Below are 17,483 nucleotides of genomic sequence, written 5' to 3' on the forward strand. Positions count from 1 at the left end.
GGGAAACTTCGATTTGACACGATTTTCACGCTCAGTGTAAATGAAATGTTTTCCTGCCCTTTATCTCTGGCGGGTCTGTTTATTTCTCCTTCTTCTCTCACGGCCGTGGGTGTTTAGCTTGCCGAGTTTCTTTCTCCGGCTCCTTTCAAAGATGGGTTCCTGTACGTGTGATTCAACCACCTTCATTGCGGTCATGTGGTATTACATCAGCTCACCCCCTTTACTTAAACAGGAACACGATGAATGTGGAGTTTGATTTGCATTCGTCTTCCTCAATGCGTTGGATAAGCAAAATCAGCACCAAAACGTATGCCATCAGAAATTCATTCTTCTTCATAAAACTTTTTTCCTGTTGATAAAAAAAAAACTCCCACAAAAGCTTACTTACCTTGTTCAAAGTGTTATTTTATTTCGACTTACAGTATATTGATTTATATAACGACCGCATATAAACACAGCTAGAAAATTGTATGAATAAATGCAAGCCCACACCTTCCAATGTTGATACCATAATAGCCGTCTCGTGACCTTTTAACAAACAAGGTTAAAAAATGATATAGTTTGAAGGTTTTTACGATGTAACGCAAACAAAGGGAAATGTTATTTTCAAAGATTAAGCAGGCAAGTCCAATGCCCTCCAAAAGAAGTAATTTTTTATAAGAATTAATAGTAATTCACAACTTCTAAGTTAATGACAATGTAAGAGAAGAGATCCTGTAGCTAAGGATTTGTGACAACATAATCAAAATTGTATATGATCAATATCACTGATGAGCAGTGTTCAAGGCTCAGTCAGGGAATGCAATACAGAAAAGAGTAAATTGAAAGGAAAACAGGAGAACTAAACATACTAAAAATTGGAGATTATAAAGATAATAGTAACTATAATGATTGATATTTGAGGAAATCACTGAAGAATACCAAAGTATGTTGATTGTGGCTCGCGTGGGAGTTTTCACACACTTAAACAAACACACTGAAAATATGAATGTACTAAATGGGGTAGGGAAGAGAGAGATGAAAAAAAATGGAAAGAAACACAGACGGCAACATATGCAGGCGTCATATGTTGAGAAGAACTTCTTGGCGTGCATTATCAAATCATATCGTACGTGTACAATGGACAAGTTCTGACGCACTTCGTCCTGTACCTTGAGGTAAATAGCCCCTGTACCGTCTCCATCTCTCTTTTGTTTCCCCTTCCTCCCGTTTGGCATGGACTGACTCTTCTTTCACTAATTTGATTTAGCCTCCTATTGAATTATTTTATTTCATGTGGCCCCCATCCAACGTCGAGTCTTTGCACCTAAACATCGCATATCAAACAAGGCCGCACCGCCGCGTTTAACACTATCAGACAACGAGGTATAGGAATCGGCGTCATGCAAACGATCTGTGAGTGAACATTGAGGCAATGCTTAAAGTGGAAATCCACTTTACATTGAAGTAGATTTTGATGAACAGACATTGACAGAGTTATAGCAACAAAGAAAATCGTTGGACATGTAATCATATCCGAAATAAATAACAAAGTCATGGAATTTTACCATTTGTACATGTTTTCATTGATTAATGATATCGATCGCAACAACATTATGCAAATTAGATAAGATGATGATGTCATTGGTTCACTAGGTTCACATTGGTGTGAAGACAAAAGAGAACAAATCAGTAAGAAAGTGAGCGGTGAGTTGGCTCAGTCGATAGCGCGTCTGCCTCACGATCACGCGGCCCGGGTTCGAACCCAAGTCTGGACTGAGCAATGTTGTGTGTAAACATACCGTCCCCTCTAGCAAGAGGCAAAACACTCTGTCCCTCTGATAGGATATAAAATGGAGGCCCTGTGTATGAGAGAGTTACAGCTCATGCACGTAAAAGATCCCGCTTCATTCATTCATCGCAAAGAGCAGGGTGTTTAACCCGGTGAAGTGGTCCCACCTCACATCCATCTGGACTCCATGGAAGACCAGTTTAGCATAGCTGAATATGGGCTATCCAGCCATCTTCTCGGATGGAAATACAAACAAACAAACAAACAAAAGTGCAACTGGCTACCTCTTTAATGTCATTATTTACAAGGTTATCTTAGCTTCACCACAACCAGACGAGAAGGATGTAATTCATTCTCACTGATTCCATGAAAACAAAGAAAAAAAAAAGCAATTTATCTGAAGAAAATTTTTACAAGTTAATGGAAGACTTGCCAAGCAAGGAGGTTTTCCTATATAATTTGCACAATTTTGCGTTTGCAATTATTCAACTTTGTGACAGCAAATTGGGTATATTATATATATTATTTAGATAGACAGATGAATATATTAACCATCTCTTGTAGATCTGATTTAATGATGAAAGATTTTACTCTAGCCTTTGTCTGCGTTCACAAAAAAAGAAAAAAGAAAACCCGATAACAACGACACGTTTCATTGATGCTAGCGTCAGGATTCACTTGTGTTTCTATTGTTCAACTGCACTGCAGATGTTACATAGCATCAAAAAGTACAATCAAGCTGTTGAAGTTTGATTTTTTTTTTTTCGAGGATCAGGACTATGGCTTCCTTTTTACCTCATTTCACAGAGGTTTCATTCTTTTTTAATTCTTTCCTCCCCCGACTTTCAGGGAATAGGGTAAATGCCTGGTTGTAGTTGCTACACTATTATGTAATAGAATATGCTCATATCTACATGGTAAGGAGCATTTCGCAACGTTTGCTCATGTTGTTAACATTTGATTATGTGCATTGTTCGTGGATGTATGTGTCTATATGTGGCTGTGTGGCTGTATCTGCGTCTAAGTCCGAAGCTGCCTGCATACATGGGAAGATGAGGAACTTGTTGGGAGTCCTTGAGTGGTTGGTGTGTGGGTGTGTTTGTTTGTATGTATGTATGTATATTTGTGTGTGTGTGTGTGTGTGTGTGTGTGTTTGTGTGTGTGCGTGTTCATGTGCGTGTTTGTGTGTCGTGAGACTAATCAAGGAGACCGATAATGCATTTAAAGAAATAATGAATTACGTTTGTTTAATACTCCTTAATCTTCCTTAGATATTAACCTCTCCCTCTTCCTCCAAGCACTGTTTGCCCCCCCCCCACATATTCCACCATTTATTCAACATAATACATAACATAATTCCTATTCCTTTCCTCCATTCACACCCCTTCCCCCTCCCCCCCCCCCCCCGCCCCCCGCCCCCGATCCGTTCCCGACCTCTTCTCTTAACCTTTTCATCCCTCTTTGTTACACACCTTCTGGGGGCATTGGCTTTATACTTCACTCTCGGGCGACCCGTCCACTCACACTGCACTTTAGCACCCTCATGTTTACGGGGGCGCGCAGGCAGTCGGTGATCGAAGCCGGAATCGTGGTGCCGTGCACATTTTGTAATGTGCCGTTTCCTGGGCGCGAAGCCCCCCATAACTTCCAGTTCGCCGGGCGCGAATCCGCCATGGCGATCGAGCAGCGCATAATGTTGACATCTGATCAACGCTGGTTTGGTCTCTCCTCCTCCCCCCCCCCCCCCCCGCCGCCCGTCATCGAACTCATGTCTCTATATCTGACCACGAGGAAGATAAATATCTCCTAAAAACCCTCCCAATGCCCCTCCTGGGGCCACTCCCTTAATTCTTTATTCTCTTGAAAGATACTTCAACAAAACGTGATTGAATAAATCTGGTGAGATGAACCACTACACTACTGGTTTGTTTGTTTGTTTGTTTGTTTGTTTAAGTTTTTGTATACTTGTAAGGAATAACATTTTGAAGTGGCATTTTCAGGGCTTTTTTTCAACTACTCCGTTGTTGAATAACTTTCGTGGACAGACAGTGTGTAGAAACACTGAGGGAGAGAGAGGGAGAGATGAAGAAAAGCGATGAGGTGTTGACTCAAATAAAAGAAAAGAAGAACAGGATGTGAAGAGGTCACAAAAGGCATGAGTTGATTGTGGGACGTTTTCATCTTGAAAGAAAAAAAGAACAAGAAAAAGCTCTAAAAGGCGTCCTTCCTACAATACATCACAAGTAACCTTCGACATCCCGAATAATTGTAAGAGCGTTAATGGGAAAATTTGTCTTACCATTAATGATTTAAGAGTGTTTCGGAGTGATGTGTCCCTTTTTTCGTAACCTCCTTCCGTTTCCCTCTCGTCCAGAAGTTCCATGTCGAAAGCCCGCGCATGCGCACCCGTACTCTGTAATAGTAAGACCAGGCACGCCGTTGCCAAAGTGAGGAGCAGTACTGATCCAGATTTCATGATGGATAAATTGGAGGGAGCGTTCAGCTGTCTCGCGTTGCTGGAAGGAAGAAGCTGCTGCAGAACCGGATATTGTGTTTCGTTCTCGCTGTGTTTTTTTCTTTCTCTGTCTGGTCTTGAAAACTACGTGAAATATCCGTCTGAAAAAGATACATAGGACACAAAAGAGAACATTGTCAGCGAGTATACAGCACTGTCATGTAAACTTGAACTCATACGAAAAGTTCATCCTTGCCATTGTTATGGCATTGATAAGAATGAACAGTGATTGTCTCAAAGCTATATGTGGCAAAACGAAAAGAAATGAAATAGAATGAATTGAAATAGAATGAAATTAAATGGAAGTGAAAATTGAATGAAATTAGATTTATTTACACACAAAAATACATCGGTAACAAACAAAGTACAGTATACCTCATTACTTATTCAAAGTAAAAGAGCATTAAAGTTGGTGAAAAAGAACAAGCGATATCAAGCAAGTTAGTTAAAGACAACAATTTCACTATTCAAGTTACAGTACGGATTTTACTATTTTAGATTTCTTTAGAGCGTATTTACAATAAATCATTTACAGAATAAAATGTTTTGATATGCAAATTTAGAGATTTTTGTGGGGAATCACATTGATGTTCGCTATAGGCATATATGCTTTGTTATGAACCAGATAGTGAAAGAGTGAAATATAAAAACAAAATGATTGATCACTGTCAAGACAGTATAATCTAACTTCTCTGTTCTGCCTGATGTGAATTTGAAAGCAGCAGTTTCACAAGTTACATCTGACATGTAACTCATGACCAAGTGAAGCCACGTCATCTCGTTGCCATAACAACCTAACCCTATTTCGCTTGGATGCGAACAACCAGATTTCGTCATTCACAATACGTGAAAGGAGCGCCAAAACACAAGAAAGTCATCACTTACAACACAACAGGACTATTCTTGGTCTTTGGAAATTTCCCAGCAATTAGCATTAAGACATTTTATAGAATCGAAGTACTACTAATCACTTTGATCAGTCATTGAATACAATCAAATAATGCTTATCCAATATTATCTTTGTATAGATATGAACTCCTTTTTGTGTGTCCTTAATCATGTTAATAGTATACTGCAAACTGTGCTCTTACCAATATTTTTTTTTTCTACAAATCAAACATCTTCGCAAGTGGAGTTAGCACGCTGTAAAACTTCTGTTATTGTAACGTCATATGTTTTTGATATTGTTGTCACAATTATTACTAATTGTTGTATTGCAGATCTAGTAATAGCAGTAGAAACATTATTAATGTTAGCATTACTTTCAGTATTCAACTATTACTGGGATTGCTGCAACTGCTGCTACTACTATACGACTATCGCAGTTACACGAATCAACCTTTCTGACCCCATGAAATAAAGATAGTTTTTAAATTTTTCAGAAGATAGGAAAGATCACCAAAAGTCACCGTACATGCAGATTTACTCGGAACACGGATGAGTAAACCCATTGTTCAACTCCTTCATTACAAACCATTTCAAATTGGAAAAAGATTTTCTATCAGGATACATTCAAGACAAGGTTTAAGTATAACCGATTTGTTTGTCAGATTTTGCTTGCTCAAAACATGAATGAATTCTAAACTGACGCCAGTAACTGCTGTTCCTATCTATGCATAAAATCAATGCACCGGATGACCTTGTAAACTGAGATTACTGTCGTTGACCCCAAGCAGAAAGGAATCAAGTTTAAAAAAAAATGAAACAAAATCAAATAAGAGGCGAGAAAAATATATTGAAGAAGGCTGAGAAATACACAGTGGAACAAGACATAAAACAGAATACATAACAAAGTTTTAAACAAACACTCGAACGGGAAGCAAAGTCAGGAAGCGACCATGCAACAAAGAGTGTAACAAATGAAATAAGTGAAAATGGAAGGAAATACAAAAAAGAGAGAAAAAGAAGAGAGTTTTGTTTTCTCTTCTTCTCGCAGCATTGCACATTTCATCGAGTAAAGCCGAAATATTCTTTCTCTCGTACGTACAAGCAGTGATAACAAAAGACTACTATTACGTTTTATATTATTCCAGAATGAAAGGCTGCTGACATAGTGCAAAAGGCGTGAACCCTTCGCCCCCGCACTTGTTTCTATTTTATCTGTCTCTGTGAAAATAAATATGTGTGGAAAAAAAGATAGAAAGAGAAAGGGAAATAGATAAATAGAGATAAATAACAATGGACCTAGTCACGATAAATGTGTAATTTGTGTCCCCTACCTCTAAAATTCCGATGTAAGTTTTAATTTGGGTCTCGGTAAAATCTCCAGCGGTAACCCTAATTTTCTCGACGTTGGAGTCACTAACTGAAATTCCGAACGCCACTCTCATTAAAAGAAAATCTCCAGAATGGTCTACCTGCAAATATGCCTTCTATGATTACTGAAATCTCCTCGGGAAGATAGCAAAAGATTAGCAAAGAGTTAGTTTCCACAGGAGAAATATCGTTGCTATATAATACTCGCAGCTTGTGTGATTATGATCCACAAAACGAGAACATGTAGAAAATACATCACAAGTTTGCCAACCACGACCTTTATCATTTCGATAAGTAGTTGTAAGATGCAGTGGAATATGCATAGACTGGTAGAGATAGAAGGAAGACACTTGCCTATGAAAGATAAATGTTGATGACCTCAAGTGCAAAGCCCTTTGCCGAGTGTTTCCTAATCCCCCGATCCCTGAGAATCATTCCGCTTCTCCAGTGAGCACACGAGTGAAATTTCACTGACAGTTAAAAGTCTTTATAAGGGTGAAGTTGATCCTATCCATTATTCACCCCATATTCTACACGGCCAGAATGAACTGAATGATGGACTGATCTTTTCCAGCCATCCTTACTATGACGGAAAGTTGTGCGTAGGAACCGATACACCGGGAAGAAACAATGATAAGACAAGAAAGAGAGTGAGAAAGGGAAGGAAAAATAGTGGGAGGATCTTAAAAAACAATTCACCCAACATATTCTTGGACGGCAGTGTCTCCATATATTCCCCTTGTATTTGCGTATTCACGTTCGCCCACTGTACTTGGCTGTGGATATACTAGTAGATTTCTCTTACTGGAAAAAAAAAAAACATTAAAAATTCCCCGACTGCTCACTTTCGTGTTTACGTGTGTTCCCGACAAAAGAGGCTGTCACGAAGACCCATGACTACATCCCTTCGGAGTTCATTGTGTCGAGTTCAGTTTGTCATGTTTGTGGGGTGGAGTGGGGGCAGATAGATAGATAGAGATAGAGGTGGGGGATGCGGACAAAGTTGATTGCGGGCGAGCGGAAAGACAGACCTACTCATTCTTTTGGTTGATAGCAAACAGCGTCATATACTCGCGGTAATGTCCGCCGCGGTTTCATTAAGATAATCAGAGTTAAGTAATTTACTCTCCTTTCTATGAATGGGAGAGAGATACGGCACAAACAGAAGCACCCCTCAGATGCTTCCTCAAAGGGTGTTTCGGCGTTTGTGACCGCTGCGAGCCCTCGAGGACAGACCGTTTATGAGGTATATTGTGACTCGATGAGGTTATCAGAGCCCCTGTAATGAATTCAATATCAGCACAATAATTCGCTTATTGGCGAATGTCGTCAGTAACACCCTGACATTGCAATGCGAGCATGATGCATATTGATCACGGACGTGGGATTCCATCTAAAGTTGGTGTTTGTTACTGCAATATCTCCAAGTAAACTTTATATTTCATTCCTGTCAAAACCATTATGCATTGAAGTTCCTCCGTGAGCAATTTGGTGAGCAGGTGAGCACTATCATTAACCAAAAATCATCCATACGCAATCTAATTTCTCCACATTAATAACCTGCTGTATTTTCCACATGTCCTTTTTTTTTTGTCAATTCGTACTTCTTTCACTCACAACGAAATCCTACAGGAACCCCCTTATTATTAAAGACACAACTAACAATCAATGTTCCATAGTAATTGGTAGAATATTTGGCTGCAAGGCAAAATCAGTTCACAAAGAGAGAACTAAGGCGTTAATTGACAAGTCGGAAACGATAAGTATTCTCGGACAAAAAACCCCAAGATATAAGAAACGTTTTTTTTTTTTTTTTTTGGGGGGGGGGGGGAGGGGTATGGACAAAAATAAATATGGAAGCAGAAAAAACAGAATAAATTTGTTTTTCTTCATATTATTGTGGAAGGAAGACTACAAGATCGACTATAAGAGTAATGCGCTGCCTGTTGTCCCTGCTGGAAAGAACACAGTGTCCCACAGTGTGAAACACAGTGTGAACAAATTGTGAACACAGTGTGAGATTTCTTCACACTGTTTTAAATTCGAGCGTTCTAACATTGTAAGCGCACTGTTAAACATCAATTCACATTGTGAAACAAAACATAACTATGTGAACACTCCGTGAAAAACCGCACCACAGTGTGAAGTCATCTTCACACTGTGAATTAGAGCGTTTTCACATAGCCGACTATCTGAACACACTGGGAACACACTGTGGGACACTGTGTTCTCTCAGCGGGGATAATACTACACTGGAAGAGATAAAAACCATTTAAAATCCAAAACAAAGAGTAAATAGCGGAAATAAGGGAAGGAAATGCTAAATCTTCACACCTACCATTACATGTATCACTACTGCTTTTTAGCAGTCCCCTCCATATCTGACTTTTCTTTGTTATGATTCAGTTACATTTTGTCCATGCATTTCTTCATCTAAAGTATGTTTATTGTCTCATTGTAAACAAATGACGTGCATTTAAATCTCCTTTGGATATGTATAAGTAAAATTGTACTTAACTTTGTTTATATGCAAGTATTGTATACTTTCGTCGGAAATGAAATAAAATGAAATGAATGAAATTATATCACTATTATTAGTTTTGTGTTTAAGTACATCAACAAATTATTACATTTCTTTAAAAAAACATTCACCTCAAATTGCAATATACACTCGTACGCCCCACGCCATCGCAGTGATCAAGCCGAAGCTGCTCTTCGCCTCTAGATCTGGGGGGCATTAATCATGAAGGAACTTGTCGGATAAAATGTCCGACAAGTCAATTATATCCGACAAGTTCAGAGAAATCAGCCAATCAGACTAAAGAATTTCTCAAAACTTGTCGGATATAATTGACTTGTCAGATATTTTATCCGGCAAGTTCCTTCATGAAATGCCCCCCTGAACGACACCACGGACCAGACAGGCCGGACATATGGAATCCCCTGTCGGAACAAATTTAATCGTGCACATATATTTTCTTTTTCCAAAGCCAGAATAAAAGGGCGCATCGTATCAAATTATGATGATTACTCGATTCCTGATATTAGCCACATTATGTTCCTAGCATCAGATTTTATTTTTTAATCACACTCCATTATCATGAGTCTATTCAACATAAATCCATTCAACAAACATACTCAGGCATATAGCTATAAAAAACAGGCACATCGTGCAGCGCGCTTGTTTAGCACACACACCCTCACCAGCACTCATCACGATCACTCAACCCCCTTCCTTTATACCCCTAAAGTCTGTTGCTATCATCGCAATACAACGCCAGAGGAATGGATGACTTGATTTCTCTCAGTTTGTACATAATCATTCTATGATTCCTCTTTTCTTCAGACTGACATCTCTTCAAGCTTTTTGATTATGTAACAACAGCTTTCTGTATTCCTATAGAGAGATGGAAAGAGAGAGAGAGGGAGAGAAGGGGGAGGGAGAAGAAGCAATCACTATCACCAAATTTACATCAACATCCACCTCACATTATAGCACGCAATTATTTTCCTACAACCACACCCCCGATAAATACACACGTGTCAATATTGATAGAATGGATAATAAGTTGTTTACCATTGCCATGGATATAGAGAATCTAAAACTAGAAGGGTGACTTTCTGGTTATTGTTGATGATGTAGCGAGAAGTAACACCATAAAAAAAATCGTTGATATAAGCGTATATCATCATTTAATGCTGATTTGAATAATGTATCTATTAAGACAATACAGAGAGAGAGAGAAAGAGAGATGGGGGAAGGAGAGGGAAGAGATAGAAGGAAGACTATCCATCTTTGACGTTGAAGAAAAAGTGAAACGGAAGTGAGAGCTTCCGATTTAAGAACAAATCAGAGTACTTGATAGCTTCTTAAATCTGATCCCTCGCTGCCTCGTGTTAATTTCCTTCCCGCCTAGAGAGCCCCGTCCATCAGACGTCATACCAACTGCTAACACGCTTCGTGCTGCGATCCGGGGACAGAGTAGTGTATATGACGGTTTTTGGTTCCATTGATCATTTATCAATTAACCTTCATCTACTTTTGGGTAAACAGTTCAGCAGAAAACGCACCGCAGCGCTCGTTAGGCGAAGTAAACACATGACTCCTGAGTCATTGGGAAGGTCCTACTACCGCAGCGCTCCACTGGCAGTGCTACTTTCTGTCAAAGTCTCTTTTTCTAGGGGGTGGGAGAGGAGGGAGATGGGTGGGCCGAGTGGAGGAGATGCTATGTTGCTCTGTGTGTCCTATATGTCATGATTTCACTCATAGCAAACATTTGTTAGTTAAAGGGATGATATAGTTTTGCTTGAGATGGGGTTTCAGGTTTCAGACTTTCTTCGTTAGATAATGAAACATCTCTGATGAAATATGAAGGAGCATATAATTCTAAGAAGAATTCAAAGCTTATTTGATGAAAATCGGTTTTGAAATGGTTGAGATGTCCAAAACAAGGCGATCCTAGCTAATAAGATATGGGTCGCACCTTTAATAATAGGATCGCTTTGTTTTACTTTGTTTTTGGATATCTCAGCCATTTTACAAACATTCTTTCATACACACACATATTATTTCATAAGTGGGTTTTTTTTTTCTCATCTCGCAAAAAGCTAAAAGATGAATCCCCATCTCAACCAAAACCATACCATTCCTTTAAGGGTTGTAAATCAGGAGATGCCTCTCTCCCCGTCGTCATGGTCATCGTCATCAGCTCTTCTTCGTATACGAGTGGGGGTTTGATCATGGAGGTAGGGATAATACGTCATGCATGACTAACAACACGTTTTCTGTAGGATATTTTGGTGTTTCGATGAAAAGGGGAGCCCTTCTGTGCGAGAGCGTATCAGACATGTACGGAAAAAAGAAAGAGAAAGAAATCACACGATTTACTCCCAAGCCAAACAAATTTTGGCTACAATGACTCACACCCCTGGCTTTGACGCTGCACTCCTTTCTAAAGATGTATGAATAAGGATAATATCTAAGTCTCGCCTAAGATGGGTAACTATCTTGGACGGGTTTTAATAGGCTGGCCGTGATTCTGGTGTCCAGTGGATTCATCATTGTACCAGGGCTATGTCGCCTTTCAGTATAAAGAGGCATCCATTACTTTCATACTCCTTTCCCTTGTCTGGGAAACAAGCCACTTTTGACCGAAGTTAAAGGACACCTACTTCATTACCCTGGCGCCTTAAGCGCTTTGTAAAGAACAAAATTGTTGAAAATACTTAATACAAGAAAGACAAAATGAAGCAACATAAAGCAACAACAACCAAAAGAAAATGCGATCAGCACACCTAATAAATACTTAAAGTAACATAAACTAAAAAAAAAAAAAACTTCGTAGAATAGCTTTTATCTTAGCAGCCATAATCAGCGAGGTCATTATTACATAACATCACCCAAAGTAATTCAAGTTATAATGTACGTCGAATAAAAGGGAGTGTGTCCTCGCGCACCTATTAAAAACACATTAAACTATTAAGTGACTTCTGGAAATATGTTGATAAATAGATTAGAGAAGAAATTCCCGCTAGCTTTACTAAAAATACCGGCATAGTCTACTTTTTACAACTATGGGGCGAAATCGATTAGGAACAAGGTTATCATTTCAAGGAGAAACCAATATGTAGACTTTATCATCCTCCCTACTCTGTATTCTTAGAAATTAAACTAGGGCATTTATATCTGTATTGCTTTAATATAACAAAATTATTTCCCCATATTACAATTCATATACAGGCAGCCGTTTGCGTGCATTTACGTTCGTGCACGTTATGTTCACAAGGCGCCTCGGCTCCCCCGGGTTGGACTACGGAAACAGCTGTCTCGCGCATGTGCAAAACACAATTTTGGGGCAATAGTGGAGTCTTGGCTCGCTGGACATGTCTTGCGTAGACATTGGCGACTAGAACGCATAAAGAAATCTGTATGGATTTTTTTTCAGGGCACAAAGTCAATGCAATATTATGGTAATATCAATTTGGCATTGCATTATCATGCTTCACTCAGTTTCATATTGATTTTTTTTCTTTGTGCGTATCCAAGTAATCTGAAGAAAAATGATAGAAAACTCATTTTATAGTATACGACACATTATGATAGATATTTAATGTATTATAGATATTAACCAACATAAGTTAACATGCATTAAAGCGTTACATATAGGTCCTGGACGTATCGATCAATTTTAGGCCCAACGCTCAACTGCAAGCGCAGAAGCAGAACTTCTGTACTCTAAATCACGTGTGCAGCACATTTGCCTACTATTTATAAGTTTAATACAAGTTCACTTGCTTTAGGCAAGCTTTAGTCTCTATCAATGGTTAAGATAACGGACCCAAAGGGTATGCAACTACACATTAAACAGATGGCAAAAGAGAAAACAAACAAACATACTCACAAACAACACCGCGAAATGGCCGAACATAAACCATCCTATTTACACAATTCATATCCTTCTCTTATTCTCATATTTGGCCGTTCTCGAAGTCTCCTTCACAAAAGGCATAATGAAGATCGAACGAATGGTTACCTACAGAGACGAATGAATGGCTTTAGAAACGAACGTAATAGAATCGTCCTAAATTACAAGCGAACTATCTTAATACGCTCTTGTCTGCCTCGAAACTGTTCGAGGAATTAGTAACGATGATCTCGTGTTATCTCTTAATGCACTTCGACTCCTTGACATATCAATTGCCATTTTTAGTTTTTAGATTTGAGAAAGCCATTAATTCAACCAAAACGATTAAGGCACGAGTGTCACTCCTTGTTTGTTGGTTGGTTTGTCTTTTATCTCTCTCTCTCTCTCTCTCTCTCTCTCTTTCTCACTTTCTCGCTCTCTCTTTCTCTTTTTGTCCGCTGTGAAATCTGTCAGCTACATGTCAAAAGAGTCAAGGCTTGTTTACTGTTTATTTGTTCTCAAGCCAATCATAGCCCTCCTTATTTTCAACTCATGTCATTTTAAAGAAAGCTAAATAATGGGTATGGGCATGAGAGAAAAACTATGTCATGCCCGTACCTGGTCACTTTCCTTTTTTGGAAAGGATACCAAGAATTTTCACGAATTCAGACTCGAGCAATATATCGCTGCCCCAGATTGTGTTCATTGTTTTCCATTGTGTGATGAACTTTCTTTTCATGGCTAGGTAATTCCTGCCAGTTCATCTGATGAGAATCTCGCTTGCCCTTACAATAACCAGTCCAGTCCGTTTGAGTGGACTGGCTTCCTTTTCACATAGTCTTTGTGGCCTGGGCGATTCTCTGCAAGTTCTCATTCTGAGTGTCTGATTGATATGTTCTGGGAATCACGCAGTTTCTCCACTTTTTCCTCACCCCTTCCCTCCCCACCACCACTACCGCCTTCTCCTCCTCCTCCTCCTCCTCCTCCTCCTCCTCCTCCTCCTCCTCCGCCTATTCCTTTTCCTCTTCCAGTATCCTGTCATAGAGACTGGTAGCCAGTAATGTTTCAGGGAGAAATCTGAACAGTGGCTGTACCTGAATGGCATGATGTATTCCAAACGAAACACCGTCTGGGACGTCCCCGTGTAAGCTCTTCATCAATGACCAAGGAGCTCAGGTTGTGAGAGTGATTGCATTCGACACCGACCGATTATTTCTGTGATTGATCGCAGACCAATGTAAACTGTTATCCCTCTCAACGTACACGCTTCCTCCGTGAATGAGTTAGGCGGGGGAGCAGGGGGAAAGTGACTAAGGGTGAAGTGCAAAGATATAAGACGGTTCTCAGAAATTGCTTGTATACGTCTGTCCAATCGCGTAAGTAGATGTACTCCATCTTGCGTCTTGGTAGGTAGGTTCCTCGGTGCTCCTTGAAAAAAAAACATGCCTTTTAAGACTTGTAATTACATGTATAACACGGAGGTTCCCAAACTTGTTGTAACAGTGTAATATGCTTCTTATTTTCTTCTATGAGAACACCTAGCCAACCGTATGGCTGTGCACTGTGCCCGTTGGGACAAGAAAATATGTGCTCTTACCCACATTCTTCTATAGATGAACAAGATACCAATGTATTTTTAAGTAAATGGACCTGCACAATTTTGCAAAGATACAACAAAGTGCGTGTTGCTTGAGCATTTTATATTCTCATTCATTTCAAGTTTCACAGTGATAGATATCATACTCTCCATTTGGCTTTTTGACTTACACGCACTGTATTCCTGGGATTGATAAAGAACTGGTCAACAGAAAAAAAAAAAAACTCCAGTCGGTAGGAACAAAGATGCGTTAAGTGTTCCTTTGTAGTATCTAGTGATTCAAAACAAGCTAAAATTCAACGTGAATGCTTTGTCTCATTACTCATGTCACTCTTAAATTTCCATCTTTTAATCTCTTCCTACTTTTATAACACGGAGTAGCATTGACCACTACGTTAGATTAAGAATAAAATACCTATTCAACTATTCACATTTATTTTGATGGCTTTTCCGTAGCAAAGCATGGCACGTTTGGCCCAGGGTTGTATGGAGATGACTTTATCCAGGGCTATGCGTCTTTTTGACGAGCGAAGGAAATAATGAACGAAGTCGATCGACATGGCCTAGGCGAGGGGGTGCTTCTCTCTAAGTTGCGATGGTCTTATAGAGGCGGCTTAGTCACGCCCGATCGAACGCTGTGATGTTGTTAAGCATTTCAAGCGAGCAGCATTAAAAATCCATATTAGTTTTCTGCTCAGCGAGCCTGTCGATCTGGTGGAGACGGGTTAGCTACATCTTCTCGAAGTTGTACATGTGGGAGAGTGCGCGAAGCTCCCTTGTACAAAATTGCAGATTCTTTCTTTGTATTATTATTTTCTTCTACCGTATAATGGGTACTCCTTCTTTATCTTGATTTACTGCCTAAAATAATCAGAGATATTTCGAAGACCTTTCTCCCTGTATTAAGAATAGTCCATGATCACATTCGATGATTGAGAGTATACAAACTTCCTTTGGACAATTTGAAAAGCAAAACATGCATGTTTCGCTGTTACGTAAGATGTTAAGATGGACACATGAACACAATCACACACACACACACACACACACACACCCACACACACAATCACACACACACACACACACACACTATCACACACACACACACACACACACACACAATCACACACACACACAAACACACAAGAAGAGAAAGTAGAAAGTGGATGTAAGGTAGTAATCAAGCAAGTAAAGCCATTTCTTCCAGTAACTTATTTGCCATGCAGCTATAATGACAATAATAAAAACTCCCAATTTTGATAAATATTGTTTCTAGGAGAGGCGTTAGGGCCCGGTCACACTGCCCAAAAGTCGCGTAAACGCATGAATCACGTAAGAAATTCGAGCCTTACGCGATACATGCGCGATATTCGCATTTCATGAGTTTGTCTGACGTGGAACCTTCATAGTTGTCCGTCGACATGCGCCGCATCGGCGCTTTACGCGATTCCAGGTTTTGAGCAGCTCAAAACTCGGCTTCGCGTAAAAGTTTACGCATTATTGCGCTGTTTTACGTAATTGTTGGGTAGTTTGCGTAGTTCTTACGCGAACAATGCGCAAAATATGCGTGGAATATCAGTGATCATTCGCGAAAATGTTGCCGCTATCGCGTTCATGCGCGAATCATGCGCGATTCATACGCAGTTCATTAGTGATAATGCGCAGATTATGCGTTGTTTTCCGTGGACCTCAGTCGTCGCGCACAATCACGAATTCGCCCTATTTGGGGCCTTTGCGTGCCTATGCGCTGAAAGTGCGTGGTTTGTTAGCAATTTTTGCGTGATCTTTCCGTAGTTCTTGCGCAATTCATCGGTGATTTTCAGCGAAAATCCCAGAATATTCTCGACGGACCAGCACGCACAACCAAATTTCTTGCGTGATTCATGGTCTTAAGCTTGCCCTAAGTGTTTGAAATTTAGATAGTTAAAAAAAAGACCTCCTTTCTAGAACCCTTTAGGCAGCTATCTATTAAGTTGCAATTTACTAATCTTTTAAAGAATATTTTTGTGTCATTCTCAACTGTTATCGAATGGGTATAAAGTAACGATAAGCATTTATTTTGCACCGGTCACGATGGTCGTTTGGTTGTGGCGTGTTTTCAGACTGTCAACGACAAATATAAACCACCGCACGTCAATCGAAAGCTTCACTTAATGGAGATAGCTATATACCACTACAGAAAAAAGGCATACTATCTATCCTTGGTGCATGACGGTGATTTGATTTACTCCACTTAATTTCACCTAATTCGAAGTGACATATCGACAAAAACTAGTAGGCATCCCCCGGGAAAGCAAAGTGCTCGTTTTTTTATCATCAATTTAAAGAAAAGCTACGGAGACAAATTAACGTTTGCAATCATGTAAAATTGAAATGAACAAAATAGTAAAGCGGGTTTTTTGTGTTTTTTACTTGTACTGTATATCCTTTATTGAAATGAAAGAAAAATCAACCCTTCTGTATCTAGATATTTTACCGCGTTAGCCATTCCAACTGAAACTGGCATGTTGTTGTGCATGCTCATTTTAAGTCGAAATTATCCGAAAAATATACAGCGAGATACCGAAGGAAACTGTAGTAAAACATATTTATTTCTCCCCTGCGGAGTACTCTAACAGTGACGTAGCTAACTGCCTTAAAACATCAATGTTAATACCTCCATTTACGAGTGTTGCCACTTGCAGCATAGCTGTCCCCCTATAACCTCGTAAGCTTGTAACTCCTGTTAGCGTTTTGAACATCAGATGTGAAGTTCTCTCCACCACGCCTGAATGTACACATATAGGTTCATTCATTTCCCTGTAAATCCTTCTGTTTTATAACGCTACAGAATCCCTTACCATTCTCCTCTCAAGAATTATACTTTTCTTTAGCTAGTAAGAGCAACACGGCATATGCAGGGAAACAAAAACAAACAAACAAACAAACAAAAAACACCAC

At 39.5% G+C, this 17,483-nt stretch overlaps 1 long non-coding RNA gene across 1 annotated transcript in view; it reads right to left on the minus strand.

Moving 5' to 3' along the window:
* Positions 1–17,483, minus strand: part of LOC140243700 (uncharacterized) — a 77,246-nt gene that overhangs the window by 20,514 nt on the left and 39,249 nt on the right. Inside the window, exon 2 of the long non-coding RNA XR_011902243.1 lies at positions 4,071–4,387. This is a non-coding gene — a long non-coding RNA (uncharacterized lncRNA). The remainder of the gene's footprint in view (positions 1–4,070; positions 4,388–17,483) is intronic.

This window comes from Diadema setosum, chromosome 20 (assembly GCF_964275005.1).
Source record: "Diadema setosum chromosome 20, eeDiaSeto1, whole genome shotgun sequence".
Lineage (NCBI taxonomy): Eukaryota > Metazoa > Echinodermata > Echinoidea > Diadematoida > Diadematidae > Diadema > Diadema setosum.